We start from the raw sequence: 12379 nt of genomic DNA, 5'->3' as shown, positions 1-12379 counted from the left end.
AAAACAACACTGTTAATTGAGAGTGAGGACTTTTCAAGGGTCTTGGGAGCTTTTTGGAGTTACGTGTTAGGATTGACAACCCTAATCTTGTAATCAACATTTGTATCGCATGAGCATAAGCTAGGTGACTCGTCCTTTCAAAGTATAAACTGTGCTACGGTATTGTAGTTGGAATTTTGTATAACCATAACTGTGAACACACATCCCTGGGATTCCCTTATCTCTATTGTCTTTCTCTTGATTTATTTGCTTTTAGTTGATCTATGCTTTCTATTGTTTTTAGTTTTTCAAAAGTTTTCAAAACCCAATCGTTTTTCCAGATAGTATTTGACTCTTAGTAGAGGATAGACACTTTGTGTTCGTCTTCCCCGTGTTCGATATCCGGTTCTAACCTTTAGCTATAATATATATACTCTGTATACTTGCAGGTTTATTTAGTGCTAATAAAAAGTGCATCATATAGTGGGTTGACGTTTTGAAGAAATAGAGTGCACCCAAAGACCCCTTTATGATAGTTTCAAGATCTTCTAGTCTCTGAAATCTAGTCGAATTCTCTGGACCTGTTAGATCGAGTGATATCACACCGCATTGCACATCACTCTAAGTCTCTTCAACCAACCTCATACTACTTTCCTTGGAAATAGTTTCTTATCTTTAATACCACAAGAAATTTAAACTTTTACTTGACCAACAACTTTTACTGCCTCGACTTTCAATATTAAATAAGGATTCAGAAAACATTGCATCAAGAATGTATCCATTAAGTAAATCCAAATAATGTACTATTACCATAAAATTAATCATTTCGGTACGATGTGGATTTACCATATCCGTTCTTGATATTAAAACTTAAGTTATCCAATCCACTTATGAAAACAATATTTATAGCACACTCAGGCACATAGAGATAACCGTTAAGATCTACATGACATCCTATGTCTAAGATCAATCTGTAAATCCCAAGCCTTTGTTCCATGCCTTTATCATGTTTCTTATGAACAATTATTGTTCAAATCCTTTTATAGATTAGATCGAACTGAATCCATGTTTAACATGAGACATATGGATTGTAGCACCAAAAACTGACCACTAAGTATTATTAGGCTCTTCGATAAGATTTAATTTAAAGTAAACAAAACTGTTATGTTCAACTTTCTTATCGAACCAAGCCTTCCTTATTAGGACACTCTTTCCTGAAGTGTTCTATTTTCATGCAAATAAAACACTTCTTTTGTCCTATTTACTCTGTTTTCTTTTATTGGTGCCTACACCTCCAAGACCTATGAGATTCGCAACTTGATAATTTATCTTCTTTAATCTCCCTTCCTTTTAAAGTAACATAGCCTTTAATTCTTTAAATGTCCCATTTATCTAATCTCCCTTCCTTTTAAAGTAACATAGCCTTTAATTCTTTAAATGTCCCATTTATCTTTAATTGTGTTATAATTCACCTGGAACTGGCTAAATTTAACATGTAGGGAGTTTATGATAAATTATGGCCGACAATTGCTTATGAACCTCCATTCTCAAGGTCGTTAACTTTACCGTCTGTCAAGTTAGACATGTTTGTCACATGATCGTGAATTGGCTGAGACCAGTCAAACTTCTTTGTAGTAAGCCCATACATTATGCTTCTACAATTGACTTATCAGCCAAAGCCGATTGTGAACACTCTTTAATTTCTTAATGAATTTCCTTGCATTTTCTGTCATGGGCAATGATGACCTCAAATTTTCTGCCATCGTGATTGTCATAAGGCTCAACCTGTTTGATCACTCCCAAGTCTCATATTGAGATTTTTAGTTACAGAGTGACATCTATAATGGTTGAGGATTCATCTTCCATTAGTATGACATGGTCCAATATCTTTACACCCAGTGTAAGCCGGATCTATTCAGACCATTCTCCCTAATTTTGCCCATTAATTTAATGACAGAGTCAGCACATGCATACAAATTTTATAAAGCTACAACATTTATACATGCTTATCTATACATGCTTGAGTTCTTTAACACAGATTCATAAACAGTAATAAAAATTTTAAATAACATGCATTCAAGTAACCTTTGGGTAATACTTAAGCACATATACTTTCAGCGATGCTAAATATAGCTTTAACAATTAATCAAACTAAACATATATCAAATAAACATGTTGCCTTTGGGTGTACATACTAAATGACACATGAATAAATGATTAATCCACTTCGTATTTATTAACTATATACAATGATCCACCTTTGGGTGATCTCCCAATATATAAATAATAAAATAATTGATCAATCAAACTCTTATGTCATTTACAACATCTCTATAATCATGATCAATTAATTAACATTTATCATTTTCAATAAATAAAAGCAATATAACAAGACCACTCTAGTGATAAACAAGTTATATATTATTTATATATTGAAATTTTTAATGAGTAGAATAACCTTATATTGTTTAACATTTCATAAAACAATTACCCAACACATAAGTGGAAGCATATTAACCAAAATCAAAAAATTCAAGACCATTCAAATTTCTATTTTGAAATCACATAAATGGTGAATTAACCAAATCTAGATTGACTCTGATACCAACTTTAAGCCATATCTCAACTTTAATGATTTCGATAATAAAATCTTATTCTAGATTTGAATTAATTCAACCACAACATTTATACTATAAAGTGGAGATAAAATCACCAACCTCCATCCATGCTTTCTTTATTTGATGTAGAGGTTAAAATCCACCGATTGATGTTCGTCCTATCTTTGACTGGATCCTCCATAATTGATGTTATCCCCTCTTTGACCTTAAGCCTTTTAATGATTCTTTTGATGGAGAAAGAATCAAAACTTTATACATGCATCTGCCGAGAATATATGTAAATTCCGTTGCATGCATATCATTTACTTGCAACTGATCACGTCTTTTTTTTTTTATATCTTAAGAATGAGGGAAACATCATTTATATAGAAATCTATACACCTCTTCGAGAAGACGTGAATTTCCATAATATGCATTTAAATGAATAGACATGTCTTTTGATAATGGAAGTTAATTAAAACATTAACTACCTTTTCCTAATCAAACTAATACTCACGGCAGTTGCATATAATATTAGAAGTCCAACATATGCATATGTACATTATAATAATGATCATTCCATATATATACATAATCCATTCGTGTATATATATACACATTATTATCATGATGTCCATTCATATATACATATATTGTATATAATATTACATTATCACAATTAGAGGTAAGAGAGTAGGGTTATCAATACACCGGAATTCTAATTCTTTAATTGACACTGATCCATCACGGTATCATCTTTTATATTAGAATTCTTAACTTTTAATATGAACTTAATCAATAATATTAAACCAATAGATACATAGGTAACATAAGAATAAAAAATATTCTTACATTCCAGCCTCGTGTGCTTCAAGGAGGCATGCGAGGACGACAAGGCGGTGTATTTGGTGATGGAGCTGTGCGAGGGCGGGGAGCTCTTCGATAGGATCGTTGCGCGCGGGCATTACACGGAGCGGGCGGCCGCTACGGTCATGCGGACGATTGTGGAGGTCGTGCAGCTCTGCCATAAGCACAGAGTGATCCATTGGGATTTGAAGCCAGAGAATTTCCTCTTCGCGAATAAGAAGGAGAATTCGCCTCTTAAAGCAATCGATTTTGGCTTGTCGATCTTCTTCAAGCCTGGTAAGTTAACATATTTGTTTGATTGCATAAATTCGTTTGTACGATTTGGTAGGTTCGTTACGTAGAAGATTCGTCTGTATATAGGTCGCTTTTGTCTATGAATGAAATGTGAAAATAAGGGATTATCATGAAACTTTTTAAAAGTTTGTTTTTCTCCCACGAACTTTGAACTGAGCATATAATATTACGAACTTAAATAGTTGTTGAATTTTTCCACCTACGACATAATCCAACTATATTAAAATGAGATGGATAATCATATCTGGTTTATAGTGACTTGGTAATCATATCACTATCATTTTTCAGTGATAACCATATCTTATGTTATGTAATAACAAATGAAATGTAGCCGGATTTTGTCACGGGAAAATTCTGCAACTATTGAAGTTCGTGATGTTATATGCCAAGTTCAAAGTTAGTGGGAAAAAATAGAATTTTGAAAAAGTTTCATGATATTAGGTGATAATAGCCCAAAAGTGGGCCTTATATTAAGATTGTTGGAGAGCCTGACTTGATATATGATGCTAGATGCAATTCCGTATTAATTATGAGTTAAATAGCGTCAGTTCCTTGGAGGCTGAAAAACTGTTTGATAAAAAAAACGTGTATATTGCTATAGTGTTGATACTTTCCGTCAATACATTTTATTTTATGAAGTGTATATGCTCAATGTTCCTGATAGCAAAGTTATAATAATTGACACATCCTCACCTTCATCAAAGCACAATGCTGGAGGCTGGTGCAATACTAAATTTATTTTGTTATCATGAGAAACCATGAAAATAGTTCTCGTAATAACACCTCCATAATTTTCTAGTATTTTTTTTCTATTGATAGTTACTTCATTGTCTCAAGGAAGAATGTGACTGTGAGTCTTTTCTTTGTGATACCTCATTATGATGCCTGGATCTGGATAACCATTAAATATAGATATATTTAATGGTTATCATGCATATGTTTTTATTCTTTTCATTTATGATTTCTAGGTGAGAGGTTTTCTGAAATTGTGGGGAGCCCTTACTATATGGCTCCAGAGGTTCTAAAGCGAAACTATGGCCCAGAAATAGATATATGCAGTGCTGGAGTGATTCTCTATATTTTGTTGTGTGGATTTCCTCCTTTCTGGGCTGGTAATTTGGACTCCTTTCTAGGAAATTGGTAGTTCTATGTAGCATATCACTAATTCACTAAAATGTGAATACTCATGAGAAACTTGGGAAATATCTTCAAATTTTCCTCACAGAATCTGAACAAGGTGTTGCCCATGCCATAATACGTGGAAAAATAGACTTTGAGCGAGAACCATGGCCAAGTATTTCAGATAGTGCAAAGAGCCTTGTAAGACTGATGCTGGAACCTGATCCGAATCATCGGCTGTCTGCAAAGCAAGTTCTTGGTAAGTTACATATTTCCTTGAAATTTTCACTGCACTTGGTGCCAAATACAAAATCCTTAAATCACATTTTTTTATATATATTTTTGGTTTTTGGTGATCATGATGTTAACTACCTTCCAAATATGCATATTAATTTGGCATCCCTTCCTTACACATCCTTAGGATCTGCTATCTACCTCTCTAGATTTTCTAGGGTTTCCATCATCCGATTGACGTGCAAGTTAGGTGTTGTAATCAGTACTTGTTCTATGGCTAGAACTCGCACTAACAGCATAGTTCTTGTTCTTGCTTATATTCATTTTTTCGTGAAACAAGTGCAGACTAAAACTTGTTGTGTGTGTAAATTCTTATGCACATTTGTCAGTAATGCTCATTAATTTGAGAATTTTAAGCAATGGCATTATTGGCGTTTATGGTATTATTCTGCTGTATCTATGAAAAACGTTCCATGTTTAACATATGCAAAACTTCATGTTTTCCTTCTCTGGGCATTTGGCAATTGCAGAACACACTTGGCTTCAAAATTCAAATAAAGCTCCAAATGTTCCCCTTGGGGACGTCGTCGAGTCACGACTCAAGCAATTTTCAATGATGAATAGATTCAAGAGGAAGACTCTTAGGGTCTGTTGACGCTTATATGTTTAGTCACTGTATATTCACAACTTATATCTTGCTGAATGTATGCACTCGTCTTTAATCAGGTGATCGCTGATTTCTTGTCTAATAAAGAAGCTGAAGGCATTAGAGATATAGTTGCTAAGATAGATACAGATAATGATGGTATTGTCTCCATTGAAGATCTTAAGGCTGGGTTATTGAAATTCAATGGGCAAATGGAGCCATCTGAAGTGCAGATGCTCATAGAAGTTGTAAGTTTACTACATACAACAAGCCAATAGAAAAGGTTTAGGCGCCTTTTCACATCAATTAGATTGAACCTTTTGCTCTAATTATTTATATAGGATATAACCCTATCAATAATGCAGTCTATCTATGAACTTTTCTTGTTTGTTAACTTCTAATATTAAAAAGCTTTCATACTTGAGATTGCAATCTTGTTGCCTAGAACACATTCCTTTAATATAGCATCTATTGTTTATGCTGATATCTTAATTGCCAATAGGTGGATACAAATGGCAAAGGAACATTGGAGTATGGTGAATTCCTTGCAATTTCACTCCATCTGCAGAAGATGGCCAATGATGAACATCTCCATTATAAGGCCTTCTCCTACTTTGATAAAGATGGGAATGGTGAGCATGATGAGCTTCGAGATGCCTTGATGGAAGACGGGGTTGATGACTGTATAGATGTGGCAAATGGTATATTCCAGGAGGTTGACAGAGACAAGGTGACATTCAAACATACATAAGTTCTCTGGTATTGATTTGATGTGTTATCCCGTTTTTCGCACACTGTATTCATTTTAAATCCAGGATGGTCGTATAAGCTATGATGAATTCGTTGCTATGATGAAAACTGGGACGGACTGGAGAAAGGCTTCTCGACATTACTCAAGGGGAAGATTCAATAGTTTGAGCATAAAGTTGTTGAAGGGTGGTTCTTTATAAACTCGGGTGAGTAAATATGATTGGGTGCCTCTCTCTTTTTGTCACTTGAATGAGTTGTCAATTCCATACATATATCGACCATATCCCCACCATGTTTTGAATTCATATATGTGTGTGTGTGTTTGTTTGAGACGGATTAGAATATTGGATAAAACATAATCTTAATAGTGTTCGGTTTGCAAGATAAAATAATACCAAGATACAATCTAGGATTGAGTTGTGAGATTATTTTAGTCATAGGGTGTTATCTATGACTAATTATCCCATGATTATCCATCTAGGATTGAGTTGTGAGGTTGAATATCATAAACCGAACACACAACAAATTTAATCTCGAATACAATCTTGCAAATTGAACACCCCTCTGTTGTATTGTATAAGATGTGATGTCTAGCAAAACTTAGTAATAAACAAAAATAGTCGAACCGTCTCGTAACCAAAGGGATTACTCATTTTGTGTATTTTTAATACTCTTATCTATCAATGTGGGATTATGTCATTTTAATCTCTGAGTTTGTACACACATCATTGGATATTTGTAAATTGATTTCCCACTATAAAATGCGTTGATTAAACTTTAAGATTTACTTTTTACTTACTAAAAAAGCCATAAAAATACTCCCTACTTCTTCTGTTGTATTAAAAATAAAATATTTTATCTTTTGACCTGTCTTATTAAAATAAAATATAAAATAAAAATAACATCATCTCTATTTTTTCATCTTTTTTATTTTACTCTCTTTTCATTAACTTATAAAATAAATTCTAATGTTTCATATTTATTATGACGGAGAGTATTAAATAACCTTTCTATTCCGTAAACATATAGACTTCTAGAATAATAGTACTAGATTTTATGTGAAATAAGAAATTGTGAGAGGAAAAAATAGTTGATAGATAGTGTAATGTGCAATTAAAACTCTTCAAAATAAAATGGCTTAATTTTAGTGGATGAACTCTAGAGACGAAGTATAATAATGTCTATTGAAGGCTTGTAAAGGTATTTTTTTGGGGCACATGATTGTAGAATATTATGCCCAAGTCATTAAAACTTGAGCGTATTTGTCGGACACTAATACAACCAATCATTGCTGGGTTTCTTCAAAAATTTAGAAGGGGGTGTGGTAAACGTTGTCTCGTGTTAACGAGTGGTAGCATAATAGTATTAGTTTTCTTTTTTTGTTTCTATGTTGTATTTCAATATCTTAGTACACAGTTACTTCCATATTTTATAGTAGTATTTTATTTGGTTAGACGTAAACTACATGTTTATAATTAAATTTTGGATTTGTATTAAACATGGTATTCAAATTTTAAAAACTTCAATATGCGTGCATAAATTTTAATATAGTATTTGCTGAAATTTTTGCACTTTTAAACTTTTTTGGTTAAAATTACCCTCTAGCCTATAAGGAGCATTTTAGTCTATTTGTGATTAAAAAGAAATTTAAATTAATTTTTCTATGGGACGAGGGGATATTATGTTATCCTAATATTATAGGATTGAATTATTTCTTGAATTTGTCTCGTATCTCCTATACTACATCGCGTTTGAAGATTAAGAATTTTGTAATCTTTCAATGCCATATTTCCTAATTCATTTTCTTAGATTTATTATAGACACATTTGATTTCATTTCTATGCAAATTCACAGAAGAAAATGATGACGGTCTCTCTCATCACAAATAGATTGAAATGCCAATTAAGGGTTATAGGATATTTTATACTATGAAGTGTAACAGTCACTCCATTGATATTATCTCAAAGTCTATGGATGTGTTGTTGATGATCAATGCCAGATATCCAGATACAATCAAATTTCAAAGATGATAAAAACAAGGGTTTTTGGCTTTTTAAACCAAAACCTTTCCCCGAATTCCGGTTTTTTCCATGAACTATGAGATTTGTTTTTAAAACCACGAACTTTCATTTTGTTAGGATTTTCCCCTGGCGGGTCAACGACGAAACCCGGGTTGTCTACATGTCAATTTTAATCCTATTTGTCATTAAATTGATTACTTTGATACTATTTGGCACAATAATACATACAATCACAATTATTACATAACAAATGACAACTTTTGGATAAACAAAACACAACTTTAACATTTTGAATTATGCTATTCGGGTCGGAAATGTGCTATTTGGGTCGGGTTGGAAAAATCCTGACGAAATGAAAGTTCGTGGTTTTTAAAACAAATCTCATAGTTCATGGGAAAAACCGGAATTCGAGAAAAGGTTTTGGTTTAAAAAGCCAAAAACCCTAAAAACAACTCTTGGAAGCAAGACATTTTTCACCAAACACTATATATATACCTCACATTTTTCATTTTATTTCACTATTCCACTCTCTCAATTCTCTCTATTTCACTAAATAGACTGAATCCCGGAGATTACCCAAGTCCGAATAGTCCGACGTTCGATGGTGGTGCACTGTGGCCGTGTACAGAAGTCGATGAATACGGGCCCTTCGACTCCAACACCTAGTACAATCTCAAGTTCAGCACGGATTCGTACGGGCTGTCAAATATGGAGCCTTCTCCCACGCGCGCACCCGCCCCACCCTACGGCCGCTCCTCCTCCGCCGCCGCCTCGGGATCCGCCACCAAAAAGAAGCGGACCAAGGCAAGAGCCCAGAAGTTGCCGCTTGCGGTGAACAATGAAGAGTTCACCCCGGGGAGGACGAACTACAACCCGATGAATCCATCGTCCTAACGAGATGTTGGATTGATATTTCCGAGGACCCGGTGTACGCCAATAACCAGAAGCAGATTGCGTACTGGGAGCGCATCGCTGATAAATACAACGAGGGCAAGCCGCCACCCGCCTACAAGCGCCAGAGGTAGCAGCTCCGCAAGCACTGGGAGCAGATTAAGAAGCAGGTCAATTTGTTCTCGGCAGAGCGTAGAAGTGCGAGAGGGAGCAGGGAAGCGGCGAGAGTATGGCGGATGTGCGCGATAAGGCGATCGCAATGTACACTTCATTGTACAACGATTTCAAGAACTTCCAGTCCTGGCTCCTCTTGAAGGAGAAGCAGAAGTTCCAAGGAGGGATTCTGCCCCTATCGTATGCGGCGAAGGGGGTGAAGCACACCTTCGCTGGTGATTATACGAGCAGCGATCGCGGCGCAACTCCAATGGACCTCAACCATCCGTTGTACGAGGATGAGATTTCCGGCACACCGATATCCCCCTGGCGTCCCTCTGGCATCAACGCTGCCAAGAGCAAGGGCAATGTGAAGGCGACATCCTCACAGGTCGCGCCGCCGGCCCCGGCCCCGACTTCGGCTGCGGGACATGTCTACACGGAGATGGTGGCCTCCGCCGACTTTAGGACGTTATTGGACACGCACAACTCCCTCAGACGGACAACGCGACTCAAATCGAATACCTCAAGGATATGATCGAGAGCCTCCGCCGCAAGTTGGGAATTCTTTGGACTATCCTCTTTATTATCTGTAGTGCATTTTTTTTCTTATTTCTATTTAGTAACTTTTTTTAAAAAATTAAGTAAAAATGTAGGATTTCCCTTATAATTGTGGTGCTTTTTTTTATTTTGCTTGATGTATTTGCAAACATAAAATAAATACAAAATAGAAGTTTAAAAACTATAGGGCGGACTTTAGGGCGCCCCACTGCAGGTGGAAGGGTAGGAGGATAAAATGCTGATGTGGCGGAGCATAGGGCGTCCTTTACTGCGGACGTTAGGGCGCCCCATTGTGGATGCCCTAAACCCTCAAACTAGACAAGTTACAATAAGACAAATAATATGGGATTATACAGTGTTATCGAACATACTAAAAAAAAGTTGGTCCTCTTAAGATTGGGGCGGGAAGGAGGGAGCAACTAATTGGAAGAAACATAAGACATTTTTTCGATTAGAGAGGTCCGTTTAGAGAGTTTAGACATCTCCAACTCCAAAGGCCATATCTAGCACCGTAGACATAATTTGCATCTAATTTTACGTTCAAAAGCATAGCATATACACCAAATAATAAAATGTTGCTTGTGTTAATGAGTGTATTTACTCTCTTCATCCCACTCTAAGTAACACATTTTTCTTGTGGGATGTCGCATTCTAAATGACACATTTATAAATATAGAAACATTATTCTTTCTACCTTTTCACTGTTTTGTACTTCATCCGTCCCATAATAAATGTTACATTTTCTTTTTAGTTTATCCCACAAAGAATGTCACATTTCATTTTTTGGAAAAAATTATCTCTCAAATTAATATAAATATACTATTTTCTCTTTTCACCTAACACACAAAACATCTCCTAAAATCTCCTGTCATTTCCTAAGTATGTCATCTATTATGGAGCGGATGGAGTACTTTATTTTCTCGACTTTACTCACAAAACAAATACTACATAAAATCTCATACTGAATTTGAAATGCCTCATTTAGAACGGGACGGATGGAGTATAGTTTTTCTTTCTAGCCTTGTTTTTCATTTCCGTTAATAAAAGAGTGGAAATTAATTCCTATGAACATTCGACACAAGCAAATTCGGCCTAAAAATGTCAATCTCAATACTGTTTTATGATTGTGCAATTAATTTATCGTAATCTCTTTTTGTAACAGCCCGACATTTCTAGGGTATAATAAATACGGTGACTGTTAACTAGGCGAACTTAAGGCGACAAGAATATAGACTAGGGTTTCATTTAAAGAGATTTGATCAAGTGTTTAATGAAGGTCAAGGCAATAAGTCAACGGCTTTAAATACTAAAACAATATTTAATAGCTAACATAGGTAAAGCTGAAAAGTCAAAGGTTTATTGTAGCTCCAACAAAACGCAATAATTCACCATATTCTAATTCGAAGGAATAAGTTCAACCCAACCAAAATGACTTCTTCAAGTCTTGGTACATCTTTATACTTCCAGGGTGAGCAGTATATGGAGTCTCATGAGCTTCACTCAGGATCTCGTTCTTGAGCTCCTCGTTGTCAGGCACGCATAGTCTTCTTTCAAACATGAGGGCATTATTGGACTCCTAACTAAAATTTCCCGATTTGCCCGTTCTCACTTCCACTCGAATCTCTTCGAGTTTCGCATCCATTCGTTGCGCTGCAACGATTCTTGTTTTCAAATCTGGTTCCACCACTAAGGTGGCGATTTGTCCTTCCACCGTTTCAGTTGCCTTTATCACTTCCAATTGCAATCTACTAAACTCTCGTATCAAACTTTCCTCTTCCGTCAGGAAAGCTAGTTGCGAATGGTCCTTTCGGCTCAAAGCATCTGCCACCACATTTGCTTTGCCGGGGTGGTAATTGATACCACAATCGTAGTCCTTCACTAGTTCGAGCCATCTTCGTTGTCTCATGTTCAAGTCCTTCTGCTCGAAGAAGTATTTCAAGCTTTTGTGGTCCGTAAAGATTTCACATCAAACTCCGTAGAGATGATGCCTCCAAATCTTTAGGGCATGAACCACTGCTGCTAACTCCAAATCGTGTGTTGGGTAGTTCAACTCGTGTGGTCTCAACTGTCGTGACGCGTAGGCGATCACCTTGTTGTTTTGCATCAGCACGCATCCTAGCCCAACCTTCGAAGCATCGGTGTAGACTACGTAGTTCACTCCAGACTCTGGCACAACTAAAACTAGCGCGGTGGTCAATTTCTCCTTTAGGAGTTGAAAGCTTGCTTCACACTCTGGGGTCCAATTCACCTTGACTCCCTTCTTAAGT

At 35.9% G+C, this 12379-nt stretch overlaps 1 pseudogene across 1 annotated transcript in view; it reads left to right on the top strand.

Annotated features, from left to right (window-relative positions):
- The window catches only part of LOC125196283 (calcium-dependent protein kinase 13-like), a 31125-nt pseudogene extending 22750 nt beyond the window's left edge, over window positions 1-8375 (top strand). Inside the window, exons 3-10 of the transcript XR_016135581.1 lie at window positions 3436-3719; window positions 4706-4849; window positions 4963-5115; window positions 5621-5736; window positions 5817-5984; window positions 6239-6466; window positions 6552-6682; window positions 8339-8375. The product of XR_016135581.1 is annotated as a calcium-dependent protein kinase 13-like (transcript). The remainder of the gene's footprint in view (window positions 1-3435; window positions 3720-4705; window positions 4850-4962; window positions 5116-5620; window positions 5737-5816; window positions 5985-6238; window positions 6467-6551; window positions 6683-8338) is intronic.
- Window positions 8376-12379: the final 4004 nt, after the last annotated feature.

Source organism: Salvia hispanica, chromosome 2, assembly GCF_029641045.1.
Source record: "Salvia hispanica isolate PSC_SH4W2 chromosome 2, Shi_PSC_v1, whole genome shotgun sequence".
In the NCBI taxonomy this organism is placed as follows: Eukaryota; Viridiplantae; Streptophyta; class Magnoliopsida; order Lamiales; family Lamiaceae; genus Salvia; species Salvia hispanica.
Note: the sequence above shows the minus strand (reverse complement) of the source record. Positions and strands in the feature narration are given on the sequence as shown.